A 12500-nucleotide genomic window follows, 5' to 3' on the forward strand; every position below is an offset into this window, starting at 1 on the left:
AGGTCACTTCCTGTTCCTCCTGCTCTCCAGTCAGTAGAGATGGTTTGTTGGTTGTTTCAGATTAGTTAGTTGTTGATGATCATAAATGATGAGGTCACTTCCTGTTCCTCCTGCTCTCCAGTCAGTAGAGATGGTTTGTTGGTTGTTTCAGATTAGTTAGTTGTTGATGATCATAAATGATGAGGTCACTTCCTGTTCCTCCTGCTCTCCAGTCAGTAGAGATGGTTTGTTGGTTGTTTCAGATTAGTTAGTTGTTGATGATCATAAATGATGAGGTCACTTCCTGTTCCTCCTGCTCTCCAGTCAGTAGAGATGGTTTGTTGGTTGATTCAGATTAGTTGGTTGTTGATGATCATCACTGACAGTCAACATGTACAAACCTCTAATCAAATACACACTACTTTTCCTCACAGGTAATAATCTAGGAAATGATCGTGTTTTAGATTCATAGTATGGGGATGGAAGGTTCATTCCTTCTCTATTCATATAATAGTGGAAGTGTTCTCTTCATCTCTCCCCAGCTCTCTCTCTCCCAGTGTTGAAGTTCACCGAACTCCCTCTGCAGTCTTCAGTAGACCTGGAGAGAACGATTAACTCTTCTGTCACCGTCAGAAATCTGACTATAGGGTGATGATGTGGTTACGGCGTACACCTGGAGAAGCAGCACTGAAACTCATAGGAGATCTGTGTTATTAGAATACAACCATTGAAAGTTCATAGGAAAAACTTGTATTTATTTATTTTATATTAGTCAGGATGAAATCTCTTGAGATGCACCATCTTGTTTACAAAAGTGTCCAAATGAAAACAACTAAACAAAACAAAATAAAATAAAACAAATAATAATAATATAAATAAATATAAAATAAAAAACATTTTAAAAAAATATTTAAAAAAAATTAAAGTACATTTATAGCAGCAATATGTAACTTTTTGGGCAACCCAACCAAATTCACATAGACATGTTTGTTATAGATCTGTTATTCTCATTGAAAGAAAGTCTAAGAAGAGGTAGATCTGTTCTACGTGCACTATTTATATGCTTCCTTTGATTTAAAAAAAATACAATAAAAAAAATATCTTCATCTTTTACTTTCATTTTTGTACAATCGATATTTCACTGCGGTTTCGATGGAACAATGATTCTCTCCTACACTATCCTTGCTTGTTATGTCACATAAACTGAAATTAGTCAAACTATTGTAATTTTAGCAACCTGGAAATGGAATGAGTGATTTCTGTATATTGCAGCTTGAACAGCATAATAAAGTTGTTGTACATTTTTTAATATATCTGCTAGAGGATACAATCTAACATTTCCATTTTATACATTTGGGTTCCAGTCCATCAAGGCCTCCGTGTCACGACTTCCACTGCAGGTGGCTCCACTTCCTGTTCGGGCGGCGCTCGGCGGTCTACTAGCTTCCACTGAAGGTGGCTCCTCTTCCTGTTTCGGCTGCGCTCGGCGGTCGTCGTCGCCGGTCTACTAGCTGCCACTGCAGGTGGCTCCTCTTCCTGTTCGGGCTGCGCTCGGCGGTCTACTAGCTTCCACTGCAGGTGGCTCCTCTTCCTGTTCGGGCTGCGTCGGCGGTCTACTAGCTTCCACTGAAGGTGGCTCCTCTTCCTGTTCGGGCGGCGCTCGGCGGTCTACTAGCTGCCACTGAAGGTGGCTCCTCTTCCTGTTCGGGCGGCGCTCGCCGGTCTACTAGCTGCCACTGAAGGTGGCTCCTCTTCCTGTTCGGGCGGCGCTCGCCGGTCTACTAGCTGCCACTGAAGGTGGCTCCTCTTCCTGTTCGGGCGGCGCTCGGCGGTCTACTAGCTGCCACTGAAGGTGGCTCCTCTTCCTGTTCGGGCGGCGCTCGGCGGTCTACTAGCTGCCACTGAAGGTGGCTCCTCTTCCTGTTCGGGCTGCGCTCGGCGGTCTACTAGATTCCACTGAAGGTGGCTCCTCTTCCTGTTCGGGCTGCGTCGGCGGTCTACTAGCTTCCACTGAAGGTGGCTCCTCTTCCTGTTCGGGCGGCGCTCGGCGGTCTACTAGCTGCCACTGAAGGTGGCTCCTCTTCCTGTTCGGGCTGCATCGGCGGTCTACTAGCTTCCACTGAAGGTGGCTCCTCTTCCTGTTCGGGCGGCGCTCGGCGGTCTACTAGCTGCCACTGAAGGTGGCTCCTCTTCCTGTTCGGGCCGCGCTCGGCGGTCGTCGTCGCCGGGCTACTAGCTTCCACTGATCCTTTGTCCTTTTCATTTGGTTATGTCTGTCTTGGGTTTCACCTGTTTTCGATTTAGGGTAATTAGGGGGGTATTCTAATCTCGCCATACCCTCTGGGTTTTGTGCGGGATTGTTACGTTAGCTGTCATTTTGTTTGAGTTGCGTTTTCTTGTGTTCTGTTGAACAGGTGTTTTCCTGGACGGTGTCTGGTTGTTTTGAGGCTACTGTTGTATTCCTGTTTCCTGTTCTTTGCTGTTGTTAATAAAACACCCCCTTTTTCAAAATTTGCTCTCTCCTGCGCCTGTCTCCACACCCACTTCTCCTCGGGGAGATATTTGTTGATATTTTTTTTTGTTGATATTGATCTCATTGAGGAGAGGCATCAGTTGGTTTAACATTGTTAGGTTCTAATTTTTCAGAGTAAATAACTCACGGACGCTAGAGAAGTTTAATTCTTCCCAAAGGGTCAATACAGCTATAAATCTGACAAAGACACACCATATATACTCTACTTAAGACACTCCTCCTTCTCTCCAATCCTTACATCTAATGGTTCGACAGGAAGATGGTAACAGGATAATGAACCATTATTTCTCCCTTCAGGGGATCTGACCAGACCTCCTGACCTCCTGACCTCAACCCCTCATTCGCCTAATCCACAGATGTCGTCTCGTATCACCTATCGCACTCCTGTGACTCCCTCCCGTCCACCCAGCACATTCCACAGCCACTCTGTCTTTCCTACAGAGAACCATCAACTTCTCACTCCTTTATATACTATGCGTCTGATTTATCATGTCTTTAATATCTCAATGTTCAAAGTTTACCCCTGAACCCAACAACATGCACTTCTAACTGTGGGACCTTACATAGACAGGTGTGTGCCTTTCCAAATCATGTCCAATCAATTGAATTTACGACAGGTGGATTCCAATCAAGTTGTAGAAACATTTCAAGAATGATCAATGGGAAACAAGATGCACCTGAACTAAATTCAGAGTCTCAAAGCAAAGGGTCTGAGTGTCTACTCTGTTTTTTCTGGAGCGTTTAAAAAAAAAAAAAATTAGTAAAACATTATTGAAAAGTTGTTTTTTTTCGCTTTGTCATTGAGGATTTGTATTTATTTATTTTTGAATAAGGCTGTAACAACACATGGAAAAAGTCAAGGGCATATTTATATGTAGAATATTTTCTGAATGCACTGTATGTGTGTGGAAAACATTGCATCACAGGTAAGACATTTACCTTGTTTAGTATCGTCTCTTTGTAACTCCGCTCACTACTTGTAGTTGTATAGTCTGTTAGTAACTCCACTCACTACTAGTAGTTGTATAGTCTGTCTCTAACTCCACTCACTACTTGTAGTTGTATAGTCTGTTAGTAACTCCACTCACTACTTGTAGTTGTATAGTCTGTTAGTAACTCCACTCACTACTTGTAGTTGTATAGTCTGTTAGTAACTCCACTCACTACTTGTAGTTGTATAGTCTGTTAGTAACTCCACTCACTACTTGTAGTTGTATAGTCTGTTAGTAACTCCACTCACTACTTGTAGTTGTATAGTCTGTTAGTAACTCCACTCACTACTTGAAGTTGTATAGTCTGTTAGTAACTCCACTCACTACTTGTAGTTGTATAGTCTGTTAGTAACTCCACTCACTACTTGTAGTTGTATAGTCTGTTAGTAACTCCACTCACTACTTGAAGTTGTATAGTCTGTTAGTAACTCCACTCACTACTTGTAGTTGTATAGTCTGTTAGTAACTCCACTCACTACTTGTAGTTGTATAGTCTGTATCTCCACTCACTACTTGTAGTTGTATAGTCTGTTAGTAACTCCACTCACTACTTGTAGTTGTATAGTCTGTTAGTAACTCCACTCACTACTTGTAGTTGTTAGTAACTCCACTCACTACTTGTAGTTGTATAGTCTGTTAGTAACTCCACTCACTACTTGTAGTTGTTAGTAACTCCACTCACTACTTGTAGTTGTATAGTCTAACTCCACTCACTACTTGAAGTTGTATAGTCTGTTAGTAACTCCACTCACTACTTGTAGTTGTATAGTCTGTTAGTAACTCCACTCACTACTTGAAGTTGTATAGTCTGTTAGTAACTCCACTCACTACTTGTAGTTGTTAGTAACTCCACTCACTACTTGTAGTTGTATAGTCTAACTCCACTCACTACTTGTAGTTGTATAGTCTGTTAGTAACTCCACTCACTACTTGTAGTTGTATAGTCTGTTAGTAACTCCACTCACTACTTGTAGTTGTTAGTAACTCCACTCACTACTTGTAGTTGTATAGTCTAACTCCACTCACTACTTGAAGTTGTATAGTCTGTTAGTAACTCCACTCACTACTTGTAGTTGTATAGTCTGTTAGTAACTCCACTCACTACTTGTAGTTGTTAGTAACTCCACTCACTACTTGTAGTTGTATAGTCTGTCTCTAACTCCACTCACTACTTGTAGTTGTATAGTCTGTTAGTAACTCCACTCACTACTTGTAGTTGTATAGTCTGTTAGTAACTCCACTCACTACTTGTAGTTGTATAGTCTGTTAGTAACTCCACTCACTACTTGTAGTTGTATAGTCTAACTCCACTCACTACTTGTAGTTGTATAGTCTGTTAGTAACTCCACTCACTACTTGTAGTTGTATAGTCTGTTAGTAACTCCACTCACTACTTGTAGTTGTATAGTCTGTTAGTAACTCCACTCACTACTTGTAGTTGTATAGTCTGTTAGTAACTCCACTCACTACTTGTAGTTGTATAGTCTGTTAGTAACTCCACTCACTACTTGTAGTTGTATAGTCTGTTAGTAACTCCACTCACTACTTGTAGTTGTATAGTCTGTTAGTAACTCCACTCACTACTTGTAGTTGTATAGTCTGTTAGTAACTCCACTCACTACTTGTAGTTGTATAGTCTGTTAGTAACTCCACTCACTACTTGTAGTTGTATAGTCTAACTCCACTCACTACTTGTAGTTGTATAGTCTGTTAGTAACTCCACTCACTACTTGTAGTTGTATAGTCTGTTAGTAACTCCACTCACTACTTGTAGTTGTATAGTCTGTTAGTAACTACACTCACTACTTGTAGTTGTATAGTCTAACTCCACTCACTACTTGTAGTTGTATAGTCTGTTAGTAACTCCGCTCACTACTTGTAGTTGTATAGTCTGTTAGTAACTCCACTCACTACTTGTAGTTGTATAGTCTGTTAGTAACTCCACTCACTACTTGTAGTTGTATAGTCTGTTAGTAACTCCACTCACTACTTGTAGTTGTATAGTCTGTTAGTAACTCCACTCACTACTTGTAGTTGTATAGTCTGTTAGTAACTCCACTCACTACTTGTAGTTGTATAGTCTCTTTGTAACTCCACTCACTACTTGTAGTTGTATAGTCTGTTAGTAACTACACTCACTACTTGAAGTTGTATAGTCTGTTAGTAACTACACTCACTACTTGTAGTTGTATCGTCTGTTAGTAACTCCACTCACTACTTGTAGTTGTATAGTCTGTTAGTAACTCCACTCACTACTTGAAGTTGTATAGTCTGTTAGTAACTACACTCACTACTTGTAGTTGTATAGTCTTTGTAACTCCACTCACTACTTGAAGTTGTATAGTCTGTTAGTAACTACACTCACTACTTGAAGTTGTATAGTCTGTTAGTAACTACACTCACTACTTGTAGTTGTATCGTCTGTTAGTAACTCCACTCACTACTTGTAGTTGTATAGTCTGTTAGTAACTCCACTCACTACTTGAAGTTGTATAGTCTGTTAGTAACTACACTCACTACTTGTAGTTGTATAGTCTCTTTGTAACTCCACTCACTACTTGTAGTTGTATAGTCTGTTAGTAACTCCACTCACTACTTGAAGTTGTATAGTCTGTTTGTAACTCCACTCACTACTTGTAGTTGTATAGTCTGTTAGTAACTCCACTCACTACTTGTAGTTGTATAGTCTGTCTCTAACTCCACTCACTACTTGTAGTTGTATAGTCTGTCTCTAACTCCACTCACTACTTGTAGTTGTATAGTCTGTTAGTAACTCCACTCACTACTTGTAGTTGTATAGTCTGTCTCTAACTCCACTCACTACTTGTAGTTGTAGTTGTATAGTCTGTTAGTAACTCCACTCACTACTTGTATAGTCTGTTAGTAACTCCACTCACTACTTGTAGTTGTATAGTCTGTCTCTAACTCCACTCACTACTTGTAGTTGTATAGTCTGTTAGTAACTCCACTCACTACTTGTAGTTGTATAGTCTGTCTCTAACTCCACTCACTACTTGTAGTTGTAGTTGTATAGTCTGTTAGTAACTCCACTCACTACTTGTAGTTGTATAGTCTGTCTCTAACTCCACTCACTACTTGTAGTTGTATAGTCTGTTAGTAACTCCACTCACTACTTGTAGTTGTATAGTCTGTTAGTAACTCCACTCACTACTTGTAGTTGTATAGTCTGTCTCTAACTCCACTCACTACTTGTAGTTGTATAGTCTGTCTCTAACTCCACTCACTACTTGTAGTTGTATAGTCTGTTAGTAACTCCACTCACTACTTGTAGTTGTATAGTCTGTCTCTAACTCCACTCACTACTTGTAGTTGTATAGTCTGTTAGTAACTCCACTCACTACTTGTAGTTGTATAGTCTGTTAGTAACTCCGCTCACTACTTGTAGTTGTATAGTCTGTTAGTAACTCCACTCACTACTTGAAGTTGTATAGTCTGTTAGTAACTCCACTCACTACTTGTCGTTGTATAGTCTGTTAGTAACTCCACTCACTACTTGTAGTTGTTAGTAACTCCACTCACTACTTGTAGTTGTATAGTCTAACTCCACTCACTACTTGAAGTTGTATAGTCTGTTAGTAACTCCACTCACTACTTGTAGTTGTTAGTAACTCCACTCACTACTTGTAGTTGTATAGTCTAACTCCACTCACTACTTGTAGTTGTATAGTCTGTTAGTAACTCCACTCACTACTTGTAGTTGTATCGTCTGTTAGTAACTCCACTCACTACTTGTAGTTGTATAGTCTGTTAGTAACTCCACTCACTACTTGAAGTTGTATAGTCTGTTAGTAACTACACTCACTACTTGTAGTTGTATAGTCTCTTTGTAACTCCACTCACTACTTGAAGTTGTATAGTCTGTTAGTAACTCCACTCACTACTTGTAGTTGTATAGTCTGTTAGTAACTCCACTCACTACTTGTAGTTGTATAGTCTGTTAGTAACTCCACTCACTACTTGTAGTTGTATAGTCGGTCTCTAACTCCACTCACTACTTGTAGTTGTATAGTCTGTTAGTAACTCCACTCACTACTTGTAGTTGTATAGTCTAACTCCACTCACTACTTGTAGTTGTATAGTCGGTCTCTAACTCCACTCACTACTTGTAGTTGTATAGTCTGTTAGTAACTCCACTCACTACTTGTAGTTGTATAGTCTAACTCCACTCACTACTTGTAGTTGTATAGTCTGTCTCTAACTCCACTCACTACTTGTAGTTGTATAGTCTGTCTCTAACTCCACTCACTACTTGTAGTTGTATAGTCTGTTAGTAACTCCACTCACTACTTGTAGTTGTATAGTCTGTCTCTAACTCCACTCACTACTTGTAGTTGTAGTTGTATAGTCTGTTAGTAACTCCACTCACTACTTGTAGTTGTATAGTCTGTTAATAACTCCACTCACTACTTGTAGTTGTATCGTCTGTCAATAACTCCACTCACTACTTGTAATTGTATAGTCTGTCTCTAACTCCACTCACTACTTGTAGTTGTATAGTCTGTCTCTAACTCCACTCACTACTTGTAGTTGTATAGTCTCTTTGTAACTCCACTCACTACTTGTAGTTGTATAGTCTGTTAGTAACTACACTCACTACTTGAAGTTGTATAGTCGGTCTCTAACTACACTTACTACTTGTATTTGTATAGTTGGTCTCTAACTACACTTACTACTTGTAGTTGTATAGTCTGTCTCTAACTCCACTCACTACTTGTAGTTGTATAGTCTGTCTCTAACTCCACTCACTACTTGTAGTTGTATAGTCTGTCTCTAACTCCACTCACTACTTGTAGTTGTATAGTCTGTTAGTAACTACACTCACTACTTGAAGTTGTATAGTCGGTCTCTAACTACACTCACTACTTGTAGTTGTATAGTCTGTTAGTAACTCCACTCACTACTTGTAGTCGTATAGTCTGTCTCTAACTCCACTCACTACTTGAAGTTGTATAGTCTGTTAGTAACTCCACTCACTACTTGTAGTTGTATAGTCTGTCTCTAACTCCACTCACTACTTGTAGTTGTATAGTCTGTCTCTAACTCCACTCACTACTTGTAGTTGTATAGTCTGTTAATAACTCCACTCACTACTTGTAGTTGTAGTTGTATAGTCTGTTAGTAACTACACTCACTACTTGAAGTTGTATAGTCGGTCTCTAACTACACTTACTACTTGTAGTTGTATAGTCGGTCTCTAACTACACTTACTACTTGTAGTTGTATAGTCTGTCTCTAACTCCACTCACTACTTGTAGTTGTATAGTCTCTTTGTAACTCCACTCACTACTTGTAGTTGTATAGTCTGTTAGTAACTCCACTCACTACTTGTAGTTGTATAGTCGGTCTCTAACTCCACTCACTACTTGTATTTGTAGTTGTATAGTCTCTTAGTAACTCCACTCACTACTTGTAGTTGTATAGTCTGTTAGTAACTCCGCTCACTACTTGTAGTTGTATAATCTGTCTCTAACTCCACTCACTACTTGTAGTTGTATAGTCTGTCTCTAACTCCACTCACTACTTGTAGTTGTATAGTCTGTCTCTAACTCCACTCACTACTTGTAGTTGTATAGTCTGTTAATAACTCCACTCACTACTTGTAGTTGTATAATCTGTCTCTAACTCCACTCACTACTTGTAGTTGTATAGTCTGTCTCTAACTCCACTCACTACTTGTAGTTGTATAGTCTGTCTCTAACTCCACTCACTACTTGTAGTTGTATAGTCTGTTAATAACTCCACTCACTACTTGTAATTGTATAATCTGTCTCTAACTCCACTCACTACTTGTAGTTGTATAGTCTAACTCCACTCACTACTTGTAGTTGTATCGTCTGTTAATAACTCCACTCACTACTTGTAATTGTATAATCTGTCTCTAACTCCACTCACTACTTGTACTGTAATGACAAATCTGTCATTCTGCCCCTGAACTGTTCCTAGGCCGCCATTGAAAATAAGAATGTGTTCTTAACTGACTTGCATAGTAAAATAATAAATAAGGTACCCAGAGTATACTGCCTGCTACCCAGTCCCTGTTGCTAATATATGCATGCTATTAGTATATTTGGATAGAAAACACTCTGAAGTTTCTAATACTATTTTAATGATGTCTGTGAGTATAACAGAACTCATATGGCAGGCAAAAACCTGAGAGAAATTCCTAGCAGGAAGTGGGAAATCTGAGGTTGGTCATTTTTCAACTCATTCCCTATTGAAGAAACAGTGGGATATTGGTCATATTGCACTTCCTAAGGCTTCCACTAGATGTAAACAGTCTTTAGAAACTTGTTTGAGGCTTCTACTGTAAAGGAGGGGCTCATAAGGGCTCTTTGAGTAAGTGGTCTGGCAGAGTGCCACAGGCTCGTGACGCTCGTTCACGTGAGAGGTAGCTCGCGTTCCATTGCTGTTCTACAGACAAAGCATTTCTCCAGTTGGAACATTATTGAAGATATGTTCAAAACATCCTGAAGATTGATTCTATACTTCGTTTGACATGTTTCTACGGACTGTAACGGAACTTTTTGACATTTTGTCTGCTCCTAGTGAACGTGCTTCGTGACTTTGGATTTGTTTACAAAATGCGTGAACAAAAGTAGCTATTTGGACATAAATTATGGACATTATCGAACAAAACAAACATTTGTTGTGGAACCAGGATTCCTGGGAGTGCATTCTAATGAAGATCATCAAAGGTAAGTGAATATTTATAATGCTACTTCTAACTAATTTTTGGCTTGTTTGGTCTCTGAGCGCCGTACTCAGATTGTTGCATGGTTTGCTTTTTCCGTAAAGCTTTTTTGAAATCTGACACAGCAGTTGCATTAAGGAGAAGTGTATCTAAAGTTCCATGCATAACACTTGTATTTTCATCAACATTTATGATGAGTATTTCTGTAAATTGATGTGGCTCTCTGAAAAATCCCTGGATGTTTCTGGAACTACTGAACATAATGCTCCAATGTATACTGAGATGTTTTGATATAAATATGAACTTCATCAAACAAAGCATATATGTATTGTGTAACATGAAGTCCAATGAGTGTCATCTGATGAAGATCATCAAAGGTTAGTGATTCATTTTATCTCTATTTCGGATTTTTGTGGCTCCCCTCTTTGTGTGTGTTTTTCTGTGACTTGGCTCTGACCTAACATAATCGTTTGTGGTGCTTTCGCCGTAAAGCCTTTTTGAAATCAGACACTGTGGTGGGATTAACAAGAAGTGTATCTTTAAAATGGTGTGAAATACTTCTGTTTGAGGAATTTTAATTATTGGGATTTATGTTGTTTATGTCGATCCCATTAGCGGGATCTCAGCCCTAAGAAGTTTTAAGAAAACAAATTCTTATTTACAATTATGGCCTATGAAAGAGCAAAAGGCCCCCTGCGGGGATTAATAGGATATATATACAGTATAGGATGTAAAACACACATCACAACACTACATAAAGAGAGACATAATGTGGAGGCTGCGGGCTGCAGTAAATATCTCAGATAAGGGGGAGATGAGGCCTAAGAGGGTTTTATAAATAAGCATCAACCAGTGGGTCTGGCCGACGGGTATAAAGAGATGACCAGTTTACAGAGGATTGTAGAGTGCAGTGATGTGTTCTATACGCATAATTGGTGGAAAATCTGATTGCCGAATGGTAAAGAACATCTGGCTGCTTGAGGGCACCCTTACCTGCGGATCTATACATTACGTCTCCGTAATCTAGCATGGGTAAAATGGTCATCTGAATCAGAGTTAGATTGGCCGCTGGGATGAAAGAGGAGCGATTATGATAGAGGAAACCAAGTCTAGATTTAGCTTTAGCCTGCAGCTTTGATATGTGCTGAGAGAAGGACAGTGCATCGTCGAGCCATACTAACTGCCTCAACCTCTAAACCCTCAGAGGTAGTAATCATACCTGTGGGGAGAGGGGCATTCTTCTTACCAAACCACATGACCTTTGTTTTTGGAGGTGTTCAGAACAAGGTTAACCACCAACCGTTTGGTCCTCTTGTAGAACATTTTCAGGTGCGTCTCCTGGAAAGACATGGTTGTGGCAGCAGGTTCCACTTTCTGTGGAAGGGACATTCGGTTGATACTGGTAAAGGTGTCAACCGAATGGGACCGGCTAGCGTATTGTTTAGGGACAATCGGGGGCATTGGGAGCTTCTTTTGTGAGGAGAGATCAGTCAGCAAAGTGAATGGGTTGGGGGAGCTGCAGAAGGTGTGAAAGTCATAGGGGGGCAGTTCTTACACAGTATGTATTGTTGTGTATGGAGATTGAGGAGAAATGACACCTCAATCCCTCTCATACACAACAATACATTTACTGTCTAAGCACCACCCGGCACAACCAAAAAAAACTTCCGCATCCCAAGTACGGTCTGTAAAACTCTCCCAGCCCATTGACTTTGACAGGTCATTCTTGTCAATGCCATTTGCTGGGGAATTTTGTGTTTAGAGGATCTGCAGAAATGTTGTGTCATTACTGAGGTCTTGAGTTGATGTATTTTAATGTCCCTAGCTGGTTTCTGTCCCACAATGTTGTTGTGGTCCATAACCGCTTGTGTACTCAAAATACCTCCGCTTTGGGGTATTTTACAGCAGGGCACTGTGGAATGAATCCAGATAACCTGGATTTTACAGCAGGACACTGGAGAATGGCTTCAAATAACCTGAGATTTACAGTAGGACACTGGAGAATGGCTTCGAATAACCTGGGTTTTACAGCAGGACACTGGAGAATGGCTCCGGATAACCTGAGTTTTACAGTAGGACACTGGAGAATGGCTCCGGATAACCTGAGTTTTACAGCAGGACACTGGAGAATGGCTCCGGATAACCTGAGTTTTACAGTAGGACACTGGAGAATGGCTCCGGATAACCTGAGTTTTACAGCAGGACACTGGAGAATGGCTCCGGATAACCTGAGTTTTACAGTAGGACACTGGAGAATGGCTTCAAATAACCTGAGATTTACAGT

The sequence above is a fragment of the Oncorhynchus keta genome, chromosome 29, assembly GCF_023373465.1.
Source record: "Oncorhynchus keta strain PuntledgeMale-10-30-2019 chromosome 29, Oket_V2, whole genome shotgun sequence".
Classification (NCBI taxonomy): domain Eukaryota; kingdom Metazoa; phylum Chordata; class Actinopteri; order Salmoniformes; family Salmonidae; genus Oncorhynchus; species Oncorhynchus keta.